The sequence below is a fragment of the Akebia trifoliata genome, chromosome 11 (genome assembly GCF_017979445.1).
Source record: "Akebia trifoliata isolate Shusen 1 chromosome 11, ASM1797944v1, whole genome shotgun sequence".
NCBI lineage: Eukaryota > Viridiplantae > Streptophyta > Magnoliopsida > Ranunculales > Lardizabalaceae > Akebia > Akebia trifoliata.
In genome coordinates, this window is record NC_141385.1 from 13712145 (window position 1) to 13728612 (window position 16468).

Genomic DNA, 16468 nt, shown 5'->3' on the forward strand with positions numbered 1-16468 from the left:
CAATTTTAGTTGGTGAGCAATTTTTATAACTGATGTTATTTAACTATACAACCTACTGTTGTATATTAAAAATCCATTTCAATTCATTAATTCAACTATCATAGAGTTTTGTTGAACTCAGTGTAGATTAGCTATACGACCAATGTTGTATACTAACAAAACAAATTAAAATCAATGTCATTTCATTATATAGCTTATGATGTATATAAAAAAAAAATATTATTCATTGTTTTATATCTAACCAAACTGCATTAAAGAACTTTAGTCATTATTGCACAAAGTGACAAAAAATTCCAGCCGTATAAAACAAAATATTCTCTAATATTTCAGCCACACAACAATGACATATTATATGTGTTAATAAGTTAAAGGGGTAAACATAAAAAACTTGATGTATCTGAATGTATATAAAATAAAAAAATCAATTTTAAACATACATCAGTTTTCTAACAATAAACATCAGCTTTATATATAAAAAAAATATCAAACTATGATGTACTAAACATACATCAAAATTAATCTTATTAGCTATTCTTGAGAATATAAAGGTTCTCTTAAGTTATTATCTTGTCTGTGAAGGTATATGTAGAACAAAAGAAGAATAGTTTGAAAGAGCTTAAAACAAAGATGAAGATCATCTTCAATCTCCCCATGCTATCGAAGCAATCAAGGGATTGTCCATGGCACCCAAGCCGTGAGTCCATAGCAAGGTTCAACGAGAAAAAATGGGTTAAGAGATCTTTAACCTCACTGCTACTTCCTCTCTCCCTAGATGAAGTCATAACCATCCAAATCCCTAACGGAGGAGAGCTTTGACGGCGAACCAGCAGCTATGGCCGCGCCTAAGCTTTGATCGGAGACATAGATCGAGTGAGTCACTTCAGATCTCTTCTTCTAATTTATTTATTTATTTTATTTTATTTTTTAGATTCTACCTCCTTTTTCCCCTTCTTGATTTTTTATTGAACTTCAACAAGAAGTAATAGAAATCAAAAAACAAATAGGGTCTAAGTGTCCGACGAGGATTAGATGAAAGATCCCCAAATTTCTAGTTCAAAATCGATTAAAAAAATTTCTTTCCAAAATCGATTTAGGGATTAAATAAATTTATGTCCCAAAAATCGATTAAAGAAAAATACCCAAATTTCTACTAGAAGAAATCATAGGTTTTGTTCGATTAAAAAAATGATTTAGGATTTTATTCGAATAACACAACGAAGTACGAAACATATTCGACTCTGATACCAATGTTAGAAATATTATAGATCTGAACCTTGAGTCGTGTCACATTGAGTTGATCCCCGAAGATTGGAAGTCCAAAAAATCGTCACGTCGACGCTACTAGAGTTGTCTCTATTTCCACACCTTAAACCCTACGATCCTCTTGATAGAAACCCAGAAACTTGCAACTTAGAGAGAAGAAGTTTCTTTTTAGTAAGGCCCTATTTGTTTGCGCTATTTTTCAGAGTTATTTGCTGAAAAAATTTATTTTCAGCACTTTTTAAAACTTAGCGCGTTTGTTTATCGGAAAAATTCAGCACAAAGTGCTGAAAATTTGGCTAAAATTTTTAACGTAAAAAAGATGTTGAATGCTTTTCGCTATTTGCACTTAGCACCGATTTTTTTTTGTGGACAAATATGCCCTTCAAAACAAATTTAATTTGCACGTCTTTTATTTCATCCCAAACACTTTGATCTCATACGTCTCTATAGGTTCTCTCGTCTCTATCTTGTTAGATCTCTATCATCACTCTCGCCAGGTATCAATCTCTCTCTCACAATGTTCTCTTGCCAAGTATCAATCTCTCTCTCTCTCTCTGGTTTTGAGGGCCGAATAAGTGGTAATTGTGGGAAGGGACAGGGATGGATTCAACCGTATACCGTGTAAGTAGGTGTAGAAAATTCTTTTGGGGATGGATGTTGTTGCTGTGATTTGGACCACCAATCTCATGAAGGTCTGGGTATTGGCATCAAACAATGTGGGGTAATGACCACAACACCCCCTTTGAACACACCTCATGTTTAGAGATAGAGAAGACTAGAATTTAAAACAATCTTAATAGGTTGACTTTGAAAGAACTCCTAGAAGCAACAGCAAAGGAAGGCATGAATTCAAAGGAGAAATGGGTTTTCCAAAAAGCACATTGTGATATTAAAAGAAAGTTTTTATATACATAATTATGTATTGGAAGCAGAATTCAAGAACCTAAACAGCAATAAATCATGGGTTCTCTCACAAATATGATTTTCTAGGGAAATACTTCATACCCAAATAAGATAAACAACATAGAGATATTCTTGTAAGAATTTCAATTTCTAATAATGATGCTAATCAGACACAAAATTAGTTTTAAACAAATATTAAATTAACAGAAATAAAATAAAAGAGAATTTCCCTAGTCCAAGCTTGGAAAGTTTCCTCTTTGCAGAAAAGATGGCAGAGAGCCTTTAGGGTCTGTTTGTCTGTAAAAAAAATTATTTTACATATCCTAAATAGAATTTTCCTTGATCATATGATAGAAACCCTTAGTTAAGATAGTTTTCATGTTGTTTATTTGACATTGATTCTAATATGGGTTTAGTATGCATATTGTTTGTCTAATACTGGTGCGAGTTTAATTTGATTTTGTAAATATTTCGAATTTAAATTGTAACCCTAAAATAAGTATCAAAAAATAAAAATTATATTCTAATAATATTTCATTATCATGATTTTTGGCACTATGGATCTGATGATGCCACACTAATGTAGAGGACAAAATTCTGTGAAATAAAAAAAATATACTTAAAAATATTATTTTTCATCGTTAGATTTTAATTTTAAATTCGGTAGTTGTCCATTTTAAAAACCTTGAATTAAGTCCCCAAAAAAGAAAAAAAAAACATGTTTTTTTGTTTGAGTTTTTCCCTGTAATGTAGAAGGCTATGGTGTTCGATTTCCAATGTGGCAATCCATTTGAGCTCAACAACCCTTAGTAAGATTCGAAATCTTACTACACATCCCCATAAATATATACAATTGTGTATCTTGAAAAGAAAAATCCATGGTTCTAACACATGCCACGTTAGGAGAGTATGGAGGAGAGTAAAAAAACAATGGTCATTTTTAGAGTCGTGATAATATGACGCCCTTACACTCCCATCACATAATCGTAGATCATTTGGTTTTCTTTATCGGAGGTGTCAAAAAAACATTACTCTTCTTTTTAATTATGACGAAACAGGTCTAAAATCCCCTTCTTTTATTCTAGTCTTACAAATTACTTATTAGTTATTACTAATTACTCTTGGTGTGCCTATATTTTACCAATTGTTCCATGAATGGTAGTCTGCACTATTTTCCATGTTTGAACATAACTGACATTGATATGGACTATTTTTATAGTTGTTTAAATTATATAGTCGTTTATTTTTATTTTTCTATTACATTTAGATATGGATTCTAATGAAAGCAACCGAGCATGTTGGCTTGATGAAAGGGTTAGAAAAATTTGTATCGATCTATGTATTGAAAAAATTAATCGTGAAGGAAGATTGGAGGAGACTCTAAAATCCCAGTCATGGAATAGAATTATAGTTAAAATGAACAAGAAATTTTTAACTACTTTTAAGCAAAAATAACTAAAAAATTAATGGGATTATCAAAAGAAACAATATGAAATTTGGATGCGACTTACAACTTGCACAAGTCATGAATACAATGTAAAAATAAATACCATTCATTGGACTGGTGAAAGAAGGGATGACTACTTGAAGGCATGTCTAAACCTATACTTTTACTATATATTTATAAATCTTGAAAATATTATAAGTGGACTAACTTTTAATATGATCCTAACGTGTCTCAAAAATACCCAAAAGCAAAAAAAATTCGTCATAAGTCATTGATATTTGCACGTGAATTATATACATTATTTTAATCTACAATGACCACGGGAGATAATGTATGAGGTCCACATAGAGAAGGGTTGCCCGTGGATGTATCATCTCAAGTTGGAGAAGATCTATAAAATTTTGATGAGTTTGAATCATAAAATTTGGATGATGAATCTTTAGTACAGAGTGTTCCCAATGTATCAATTCCTTCAGAAAATGTGTATACTTTATCGTAAAAAAAACGTCCTAAAAAGAATGATCAAGAGATCTTCAAAATAATATTCAAACACTTATCAATGTTCTTGTGAAAGATACAGACAATGGACCCTCGATACAAAACTACATGAAATCTTTGAATGAAATAATGATGGTGGAAAAAAGAGGACACCTCTATAATATTGCGCTTAATGCATTTGTTAAGGGAAAGGAGTATAGGACAATTTGGATGGAATTGGTAGATCCAACACTATAGTTATCTTGGCTTACTGCTATTCACTTATCATAGGCTTTCATATATGATATCTTAATGGTAGTTTTGTGAATTTGTTTTTATCTTTGATAGAACATTTTGTTTGTTTCGTTGTTTATGATATGTTGGAACACTTATTTTGAATGAGTTTCTTTAAACTTTAATGTTGGAACGCTCTCATTTTAAATGAGTTTATTTAAATTTGAATATTGGAATATTATTATTTTGAATGTATATTTGATTATCATATTACTTTTTATATGTATACAAATTATTTATGCAACAGTAAATATGACACCATAACAACGAAGACTTCTAATAATATTAATATTGAAGTTCATATTGAAACGTATTAGACGATAATCTATCACTCAAAATGTAATCAATGTATCAACACTTACAGGTGCACAATTTGTGAATGAACTCTTAAGAGGTCTTTCATTAAATTGTTATGAGTTGTTAAGAATGGAAAATGAGTCATTCGTTAACCTTTGTTGTTTATTTCAAGAGCGAGGATGGCTTGTGGATAGTAAACATGTGAAAATTTCGGAGATGATTGCAATATTTCTTATGATAGTGGGTCATAATTGTCGGTATCGACTAATAAAAAATTGATTCCAACATTCATTGCAAACAATCAACAAGTATTTTCATAAGATTCTACTAACTATGTTGTATTTTTCCAAAAATATGATTATATCACCATCTTTCGATCAACCAATGGAAAAAATTCGAACCCATCAACATCTTAGATAAATATTTAAGGTATCTAACTTTCTACCAATGATAATTTATATTTATGTTTATATTTTTTACCAATAGTAATGTATTTATTTAATTAATTAACAAGGGTGCTCTTGGTGTTTTTGATGGAACACTCATCCATGTTTGCATTCCATCGGATAGACAAATTCCTTACAAGAAAAGGGAAAGGTCTGAATAATATCAAAATGTAATGATTATTTGTAATTTTGATATAATATTTACATACGTGCAAGCTGGATGGGAAGGAGTGACACGTGATTCAAGGGTCTTAATAAAGACTATTCGTGATCCTGCAAATAGATTTCTAATACCTTCATCTGGTATTATTAGTATTTCATATAATTTTATTAGTAATAAATATAATATCTATATATATTTTTAATTTAATAATGTATTCATTTTGATGTAGATAAATATTATTCGGTTGATGCTACCACACGCACACACGAAGTTTTATGGCACCATATCACAATATGCGTTATTGGTTATCTGATTTTCGTCGTGAACATCCTAGATGCAAGGAGGAAATATTCAACTATGCACATACTAGATTGAGAAATGTAATTGAAAGAGCTTTTGGAGTTTTGATGGCACGGTTCCCAATTTAAAAAAGGATGGCACTATACTCTTTTCATACTCAAAGAAATATAGTGATTGCATATATAACAATTCATAATTTTCTTTGTAAAATTTTGATAGTTGATGAGCTTTTTCATCAATATGATGATGAAGATAATCTTCTCGAAGTAACTAATGGTGGAGATACTCATCTCGACGTGGAAAAGTTGTTTGGACAATCTGAATAAGCATTCATGATTATCTTACGATATCAGATTGCAAATCATCTTAGTAGTGTAAATATATGAAATGATGTTATTTTGTTGGGTATGACAATGTTGATCTCAAAATTTTGATAGATATATTGATTTCAAATTTTGGTGATTTGTATGACTTTCTTATTTTTAATTTGAAATTTACGGGATTTTAAAAATACAAATTATTATTTAAAAATTAAAATTTTTAATATTATTTTTTTATTTAAAAATGAATTGTATTTTAATTTTATAAAAAATAATATATTTTATTGTGTTTGATAAGAAATGAGCATTTGAAATATGTAAACAATGTATAATATGATTGTAAGGGTAAAATAGACAATTTATCAGTTTTCAGCAATATGTGACAAACATGATTCTGCAAATTTAGTGCTTAATTTTAATGAATTTAGCATTATTTTGACATCTAAACAAACAATCTTTTCAGCACTTAAATTCAGCGTTTATTTTTTTCGGCACTTATTTTTTTCAGTTTAACAAACAGGGCCTAAGAGTCTTATTTTCTGTTATATATTATTCTTATTATTCACGTCCCACATCTTATCTATTTATAGAAAAAATAAGAAGTCAACCTTATTAGGACTCTAACTCCAAAAGGAGTCCTAATACATGAATAATAAGAGTTGGATCCACATGAACGCCCAAAAATAGCTAACATCTTGAAGTTAGAAAAGCTACTAAGTAGTTAAGAATCATACGAAGTATAGTTTGGTCTCTAAACTTACAAAAGAGTTCAATGAGCAATTCATATCATGAAAATACACGTTTGTTGAAATTTTTTGTGGACTTGAGCTTTTGGTGCAAATCTCTTCATAGATTTCACCTTTTTGGCTTTCAAACACTCATCTCACATATATATACTTGTTATATATCAAGTTGGGTACACAACTCAAGCCATAGTTCACTTCACATGGTGCAAATTTACTCTCTTTCACTTTATGTCTTTATAAACAAATAAACTACACTACATTGTAAGGATTTAAATATGCTTGAAATTAAAGAATGGGATAAGATAGAAGTGGGATTTAGCGGCGTTATTACATAAAAAAAAATAGAAATATAAATGGTTATCCCCACCTTGGACTTCTTCTCTTCTTTTTTCTTTTTTTATTTTCTTCCTCTAGGCTTCTAAGATGAGTAAGAATTTAATTGGGCAGAATTTTGTTACTGAAGAAGGCTTCAAGAAATAATTTTGACAAAATTTGTGACTCTATCTCGCCTTTCCCTTTTTTCCTTGGATGTGTCCTCTATTTATAGGCTCAAAGGAGACATTTGGGGATATAAGTATTTGAAAACCTTAACTTCAAAATATTCCCAAGAAAATCTCAACAAATGACTTGAATACCCTTAATCAAGTTGTCCTTGATGTCTTTACACCTTCATGAGTCTTACCAATCATTTTCATCAAACAGTAGAGGTGTCAAAACACTCAAAGTTCTATAAAATTCTATTTGAGAGATAAAAGTGTCTAAATCCCTTGAATATGGTCAAACTCTAAAGAACCTAGGAGCAATGAGATGTAATTTGTAGTGAAAAAATATGACTTAGAACAATTACACTAACTAGGCTCCTAACAACTTGAGGGTAGAAAGGTAAAAGTCCTAAAGTTTCTAGAGACTTCTTATGGGTGGGCAAAAAGGTCAATGTCTCTTGATTCTAATCATTTTTCAAGGAATTTAGTAGACACCACCTTGAGTTACTAATAGAAATGATGGGTTTAAAGGTTAATTATCCTAATTGAATCTCAACAAATTGGGGTTAAAAGGGTAATTGGCTCTTTATTGGGACCAATAGTGAATATTAAAAGAAATAGATAAATACTAAAAAGCCTAGGTGGGAAAATTATGTGAAGCTTAATGCAAGGGTATTGTGTGAAATTACTAGATTTTCTTAAGGAATAAGCAATTATGACAAAGGTTTAAGAAGTAATTCCCTTAAGCAATCCAGAGCAAGTGTACTCACTCTAAGCACAACTTTTTAATCGAATTTGGCCTTAGGTGAATGAAGGCCAAAACAATTTTAGCCTAGACATTAGGTAAGTGTAGGCCAAAATGCATTTTGCCTTGACATTAGGTGACCAATGGCCAAGGCATGTAAGCCTGGCCATTGGTTAGCAAGGGCAAAGCTTAAATCTCATATTTTAGCCACTTGAAGTGGGTCCCAGTTGATTGATTGAAATTCTTCGGGTTCCACCCTTCTCCACTAGATTATGAATGAGATCTTGGACTTGGTTTGGGTAGATTGGGGTGTCTACAAAGAAAATAAGATTAATTTGTGGTGAGGCTTATATAGTTAGATCATCTATGTATATTTTTCTTTAAGTAGTTTATGAATGAGATTTGATGGTCTTTGAGTAGTATAACCATTTGACCTTCATTTTTTTTTTTTTTTTTTGTATGTTTTTTTACACAATATAACAATTTACTTATTTTGTTTTGCCTCTCCCTCCATCAAGTTGGTTTAATTCCAACATTTAGTGGTGTCAAAACAAGGTTAAGGTCTTGACTTCCAACAATATGTGGCAACCTCAACTTCCTAGTTCAATTCAATGGAAAAATGATAACTAATGGGGCATTCAAACAAATTCATTTGGAGAATCAAATTTTCAAATCTCTCTCAACAATGTATGAATAACTCGAAAAGTTGAAGGAAAATCACAAGAAAGACAAGAAAACATTATTTTTCAACAACAAATAAAGCCATATTTGAAAACATCTCATTTGTGACATTGACGAAGTATATAGGGGACACTCTCTATGCATCATTTAAAAGAGAGAACAAAGGGGAAATATTAAGATTACAAACTTTTATAAGTGAATTTGATACATGGAGGATGAAAGGTTTAGTAACAATTGAAGATTATTTTAACCGTGTAAGCTCTTGGAAATCAATTAAGAGTGAATGGTGAAAAAAATTAAAATACCAAAAGATTGTTGAAAAGATTCTAATAAGATTGACTCGAATGCATGAACATGTTATTGTGGCGATAGAATAATCCAAGGATTTGTCTTTGTTGTTGATTGAAAGTTTGTAGGGATAGCTTCAATTATATGAACTTCGTATGAATCAATTGGATTCTTCTCCTCTAAAACAAGCATTTCAGGATCAATTTTCTCTTTCTTAAGAGGATTTAGAGGAAAATGACGAATAAATTCTAGTTGTGAAAGAGAAAGAAATAATGGAGGAATAAATCAAAAAAATGACAAATTGAATCTACTTCTTATTTTAAAGGAAGAGGCTGGGGAGGATCTTCGCTAAAACATGCATGTTCAATGGTTTTTTTCTTATCGATAAACTGGAAGATCAAAGCCTCAACCCTTCATTAAATAATTCAATGTTCAATGTAACAATTGTCAAAAGTTCAATGACCATACCATAAAGTATTGTAGCAAGAAAAATAAGAACGATTCAGCTTTTATGCATTAAAAAGATTAAAGCAAAGAAGAATTCACTCTTTCTCTTGTTTATAATTAATGTACAAGAAGTTGTTTGTGATGAAGTTTGGTATCTTGGTAGTGATTATATGGCTATAATGAATGTTCAAAATCATACAAGTTGTATAATCCCATTACAAAAAATAAATAAAAATAAAAATCATAATTAGTAGGGATAAAAAGTCTAATCATGAATCTTGGGATGGAATATCAATGAGAAAAAAAAAACAAAATAAATAAATAAATTTGCGAATACGGAAGAAATCAAAGATCCACAAACAAGAAAGTTAAAATGTAAAAGATCGAGAAAAGAGAAAAGGCATTAGAGAGAATCTGGCCATTCTAGAGAGGAAGTAACTGTCATTGTGGTTTAAATATTATTAAAGGATGATTTTGAGAGGATTATTCCTCTTGTATAGTGTTGATTATTAACAAATGTAAAACCCTAAACAGAGTTGTTGTCTCTTCATTAGAAACTTAGCATTTTCTGAATACATTAGAGAAGGGCTAATAAATATGCCCAGATAGGAAAAGACCAAAATACCCAAATAGTTATACTGTAACAAAACACTTGTACTTTAACATCCCCTCCCTCTAACTCACGATGTGGTTACAAGAAGCATCAAGAGTTTGTTAATAAGAAAATGAAAACGTTGAATGGTGTGAGATTTTGTGAAGAAATCAACTAATTATAAAGAATAAGAAATGAAAGAGGTAAAGTCATGGTATGGAGTTGAATATGGTGGCAAGTGAGATGACAGTCAATCTCAAGATGTTTGGTGCGCTCATTAAACATAGAGTTGTGAGCAATTTAAATGGCACTCTTATTATCACAATACATAGGAGTGAGAGTAGAGAGAAAAACACCAATATCTGCAAGCAACTAGCGCAACCAAACGATCTCAACGATAGTCGAGGCCATGGTGAGATACTCAGCCTCCGTGGAAAAACAAGAAACAACAGTTTGCTTCTTACTTCTCCAAGAAATGAGAGAGTCGCCCAGAAAAATGCAAAAACCAGTAGCGGACTTGCAATTTAAGGGATCACCAACCCAATCAACATCAGAGAAGGCTCTATGCTCCAGAACAAAAGTGGAAAGAAATAATAAGTTTTGATGTAAGGTCCCCCGAAGATATCTAAGAATACAAATAACAACAGCCCAATGAACAGTAGTAGGAGATGAGATAAATTAGCTAAATATAACAACAGCCCAATGAAAGTAGTACGAGATGAGATAAACTAGCTAAAGATATGAACTACATAAGCAATATCGAGCCTAGTGATGGTGAGACAGACTAAGCTGCCAACTATAGTGCGATATAAGGTCAGGTCAGGTAGAAGAGAACCATCACAAAGCAAAGCGAGCTAACTAAATGATGTTAGAAGTATACTTCGACTGAGAGAGGAGATAGCCTTTAGAAGATGAGGCTACCTCAATGCCAAGAAAATATTGTAAGGGTCCCAAATCCTTCATCTCAAATTGGTAGCCTAATTGAAGTTTCAATTGAGAAATCCCATCAAAGTCATCTCTAGTCAAAATCATGTCATCAACATAAACAAGAAAAAGGATGCGGCCAGCAAAAGTGGAACGAATGAACAAGGGAGAGTCAATAGCATTAGTGGAAACCAAGTGAACCTACCACTATAGAAAACTTTGTAAACCAAGCCCTAAGTGCCTGTTTGAGACCATATAATGCCTTCCTAAGTCTGCATACTTCACCAGGATTATGGAACACACCAGGAGGAGGGTTCATGTAAACTTCTTCTGTCAGATCCCCATTCAGAAAGGCATTTTGACATCCATATGAGAAAGAAGCCATTGAGAAGTTGATGCAACAACAATCAAAGTACGAACAATAGTCATTCTTGGTACGGAAGCAAAAGTCTCTTCATAATCAAAATCATGTTGTTGGGTGAACCCCTTTGCAACCAATCTAGCCTTATACCTTTCAACAGAACCATCAGACTTGGTCTTGATTTTGTAGACCCAATGAGAACCAACAGCGTGCTTGCTAAGCGAAACTGCTACTAAATCCCAAGTCCCTATTTGCTGTAATACAGAAAATTCCTCATCCATAGCCTATCGCCAGAAGGGGTCAAGAATAGCTTCCTTGTAGGAAGTGGGCTCAAATAGACTACAAGTAGATGCTAAAAAGGAAGAAAAGCCTATAGAATAACATGAATAGTCATCAAGTTTTGGAAGAGGATTACGAATGCGTTGAGGATAGTGAAAAAGAACAGGATCAACATCTACAAAGTTTGTTGGGGAGTCTGTCGAGAGAGGATTAGTACTGACAAAGGAAACATTCGTGGTCTTGTGAACATAAACGTTAGAAAAACGAGCAAAAGTAGTAAGATCAGGTATATGAGCCTTAGCCTCAGAAACAACTTGATAGTCTAAAGAGGGAGGAGGATGATCGTCAAAACCTGTAAAATAAACAGAAGAGGGGGTAGTAATGTATGGGTGAAACAATCAATAGGCAATACATCAACATCATCAGAAAAATGATCAATGCATATGAGATCTGACTTAGTAAAACTGTGAGAGTTCGTAGGAATAAAAAAGAAAGGAATGTGTTGTAGAAAACAACTTGACGGGAAACATACGACTTTTGTGCACTGGGATAAAAACAACGATAACCCTTTTGGCCCTCACCATAGCCAATAAAGACACATATAGTAGAACGAGCAGATAACTTAGAGCAGTCAACATGTGGTTTAATAACGAAGCATATGCAACCAAAAACCAAAGGCGTAAGCTCAAGAAAAATAGCCATTTACCCCTAAATGGGTCAGAATAAGAGGGCCCCAATGACCTCAAAACCCCCTTGGAGGATGTAGCCTTCTAATGGAGGAGCCCTGAGGTACTTCTCCAATATGAGAATGAGAACAACAACCTTTGGCCCGACTACACTACTGACGTTAGCCAGGTTTTCAACAAGAGTAGCAGGGTGAAAGATCCTATCATTGCTGCCTCTCAACTTTCCTACTCTATTCCTATCAAGGACTGAGATCTTGTTGATCAGGCCAACCCTAATCTGGTCTTTGGGAGGTTCGTTCATGGCCTCTATCAGGTCACACACTACTCTTCTAGCACTACACCATTCGCTCCATATCTTGTCATTTCTTTTAATTGTTTTTCTCTTTTGCAAGCCAAAGCCTACTGATATTTTACATTCTTAAAGTAGTATGAAGTTGAGAACCACCCAGCTACCCTGACCAAGGAGTATGAGGAGAAGCTAACTTTGTTCCAGGGCGAGTTAGTGTCATCTATCTACTACCAAGGAGGAGATGGAGGCGAACTTGGCCCAGTTCACCAAGGCAAACAAAACCTTGGAGGCCAAGAGTAAGAAGCTAGCAAGTTCCCAAGCCCAACTTCAATTGAAACTTGCAAGCTATAAGGAAAGAGTACAGAAGAGAAATGCAAAACTGGAGGATCTCTAGGAAAAAAGAAAAATAGTAGGACCTTGGGCTCCCTCAAGGCCAATTTTGAACAGTGCTTGGAAGCTAATCTCAGCTCTACTTTGGCGACTCAGCTTGAATCAGCAATGACAAAAGCCAGGGTAGCACAAGCCAAAGAAGACGAAATAGAGACCAAGAAGTTGTTGGGTCAATTGTAGGCTCAATACTCTCGGACAGCAGAGGAAGCATCTACCAAGGCCTATCATGAAAGCTTCGAGGCTACCCGACTCCAGTACGAAGATGATGAAAAGGAGGAAGAGTCGATAGTCATATCCTTCCTTCTTACATGAAGGTACTTATATGGTCGGGCGACTTTGGGTGAGTCCCCCCATTCCAGCTGGACGAGGAAGGTAATTCGATCACCATACTAGATCATGTTCTTGGTAACGTTATGGCTCCCAGTCAGGTCATTAATCAGGATCATGTCGAGTAGAACAACTGATCTGTTCTAGCCATGTTGGGGGCTTGCCTCCTAATGAAGTCATCAATGTTGATCAGGCAGACTTGATCGATCGACCCAACCCTACTCACTACCTCAAAAAAGCTAAAATTCATTATTAATATAACGTTAAATTCGACGGCCCATGTCTCACGTTTATTTTAGTCGGCCCAAAACCCACATTTAAGCCCAACAAATAATTCGACAGGCTAAGCCCAACGAACCACCAGATTTTATTCTTTTTAACAAAGTAAAAAAATGAGAATTTTCATTGGAAACTCACATTGGAGCCATTGGAGAACACTAAACGAAAAATCACATTCGATCTCCTGTTTCATCAAAAACTCCCAAATCCCTGTATCGATCTCCTATTTCATCAAAAACTTACAGATCCCTATTTTGATTGAAAACTCACAAATCCCTCAATCTCTCATTCGATTTTCTTTTTCAAGGAAAATGAGAATTTCTTCTCAATCTCCCGTTTCAATTGAAAACTCATAAATCCCTTAATATTGAAGCTCGATCGATCAAATCAAACATTCGAGAACATCAATTGATCAAATCAGACATTTGATTGCACGAAACAATCTCTCATTCTTGTAGACACCCCAATTTGAACGGGCACCCACTCGAAAGGGCCCAAAAATACCAGATTTTCAATAAAATTAGTCGACGAGTCTAAAAGGCCTAATTCAACCAAATGCGACGCTTTAATCGAACCAAAGGACCCCCTAAGGGACCAGTGGACCATAAAAAAGGACTTGACCTATTCCCACCTTCACCGCTCCGCTTTCGAAACTAAAAACACTCGATTTTCAATAAAATTCACCAACGGGCCTAAAAAGCCCGATTTGTCAACACATGGCATTCTGATCAATCAAATGATTTCAAAAAACATCAATAAAATGAATAAAATTAAAAAATGAGACTTGGGACACCCACCACTTCCCATAACCTTCACCGCTCCACTCCCGAATCAAAAATACCCTAAGCTTACCTAAGGCCCATAAACCTTCAACCCTCCTAAATCAATCTCTCACCTCCTTTCTCCTAAATTAGGTTTAACCCCATTTTACCTAAACCCTATGCAACACCCCAGATTTTCAAATCATATCTCGAGGAAATTAATTGGTGAGACTTGGAAGAAAATATCGAAGGAGAGACTTAGAGTAAAATACTCGGATCTTGTTATGATTAATTTCGAGGAAAATCAACTTCTCCATTAGATTCAAAAGGATCGAAATATATACATTAGCCTGTAAGCAAGTCCGAATTCGAATTCGGATAGAGAAGTTATAGAATCCTCGAATTTCGTGTTAAGTGGGACCCAAAACAGTGAATTTCGTTAGAACGAGAAAATCGAAAAGATTTGATGAAACCATTAGATCCGTAGTGAAAAATTATTCAAAATAGTATATTCGTTTGTCGTTTTCCGAGTCCGAATAGTTAAGTTACGATCGAAACTAGAAATGATGGGGAATTACAAGTATACCCTCAGCTTTATTATAAAAGAAATCTTATTTCTTTTATTTCATTTCATTTCTCTTCTTCTCCAAGGAAACCAAACGGCAGCCACTTCTCACCCAAGGGTTTCAACCCATTCCCTTCAAGTTCTAGCCCGAACGAAGCCGAGTTGAACCTCGACGAAGAAGACAAAGTTGTCGGCCACGTCGAGAGCTACAACTTCACCATCTTTACTTACCCATTCTTGTTCATTTTCTCCATCCTCCATCAAAACCAGCCGGGTAGCTCGAGTAAACCTCAACACATTCCATCCGAGGGCTTCATTGAGTTAGGAGCTAGGTCTATACTTCATTGTAGAAGCGAAGGAGAACGTCATTGTCGGATACCTTGCAAACCCTTGCTTATTAGGCATCCAAGTCAGCCCAACCTCGACTCTTGAGCCATCCAACCCTGATTTGTAGTGCTAGCTTGTACCCTTGGCGTTCACAACCAAGTAAGGGACTTCCATTCTTATTGGTAACTTTAGATTTCTGAAACTTGCATTTAGGGATTTTGTTTAAAAATGTGTTGTTTGTTTTAAAAATGTGTTGTTTGAAACAATGGGAATGGTTTCAAGATCCAAATCTCAAAGGATCAAAATCCGAATTTTGGTTTCAAGAAAAACAAAACGTATTTTTCGACGTTTTCGGCAAGTTTTCAAAATGAAATAACTTTCGCGTCCTTTGAATTAGATTACAAAAACTATATGGTGTCGAATCTCATGATCGAGACTTTCATTTCGAAAAATCCGTTTTCAATTTCGAAAACTTTGAAAAATTGAGTTTTTGACACTTAGCCAAATTTTCACCAGCTTTCATTATTTTTAACAGCTTTTGCCCCGGACATTATCGGGACCTTGTTTTTGAATAAACTTCGGTGGTTTTCAATGAAAGACCAAAAGAATGACTTTGAAAGATTGGAAATGAATGGTTGATTTGAAAGGATGAAAAATGAGAATGTTGAGAGAATGAGAAAAGGGAATGAACGGTAAAATGTCAGAATCACACCCGAGGGGTGATGTCTGGCATTTTACATTGTATGTTGTGTGTAGGTGGGGTGAAAGGATATCCAGGTTATTAATGAAAGGGTTGCATGTTTATTTCCGATTATGTTAGCGCTTGCGCTGAGTACTGTTATTTATTTTAGGCCGGGTGGCCACGGTTGCATGGTAGGAACTGGATATCCGTTCTCAACCCTGTTCTGTTAATTTCTCTTTTGTTTTAAATGAAAAATCATATATGTACGTAGCTATTTTGTGAGCTGTTAAAGGGTTTGTGAATGCCTGAAGGGATAGTGTGTCACATCATCCGGAGGGGTACACTATCCTGGGATGTACGGTAGGGACCACCAAACTCATACGTGGTATGGGACGCGTATGAGAGTGGAGTCACAACTGGAATCCGGGTCCATTCCTTTCTTATCTTTACCAGTGAACGTGCATTGTAAAGGTGGTCGTATACGAGTGGAGTGTCATTTGGGAATCACATGCACGCCTGATAGGCATAGACGAAGATGATTAGTCAGTGATCACTAACAATCTAGTAGTAGTCGAACGTTCTGACACATCGAAAAGAGACCCATTGCTTACGGTCACGTCAAACGGCCAGCCTGAGCCGGATAATGGTTCCGCAAGCGTGGTAGACACGACCAACCACAAAATCAGGAACTACGATGTTATTGGGGA

At 34.3% G+C, this 16468-nt stretch overlaps 1 protein-coding gene across 10 annotated transcripts in view; it reads left to right on the top strand.

Annotated features, from left to right (window-relative positions):
• Window positions 1–581: 581 nt before the first annotated feature.
• LOC147390998 (uncharacterized) overlaps window positions 582–16468 on the top strand; it is a 36037-nt gene continuing 20150 nt past the window's right edge. For all 10 annotated transcript variants that reach the window (XR_015170243.1, XR_015170244.1, XR_015170237.1 and 7 more), the window contains exon 1: window positions 582–870. The gene's annotated coding sequence lies outside the window, so the exon portion shown is untranslated. The remainder of the gene's footprint in view (window positions 871–16468) is intronic.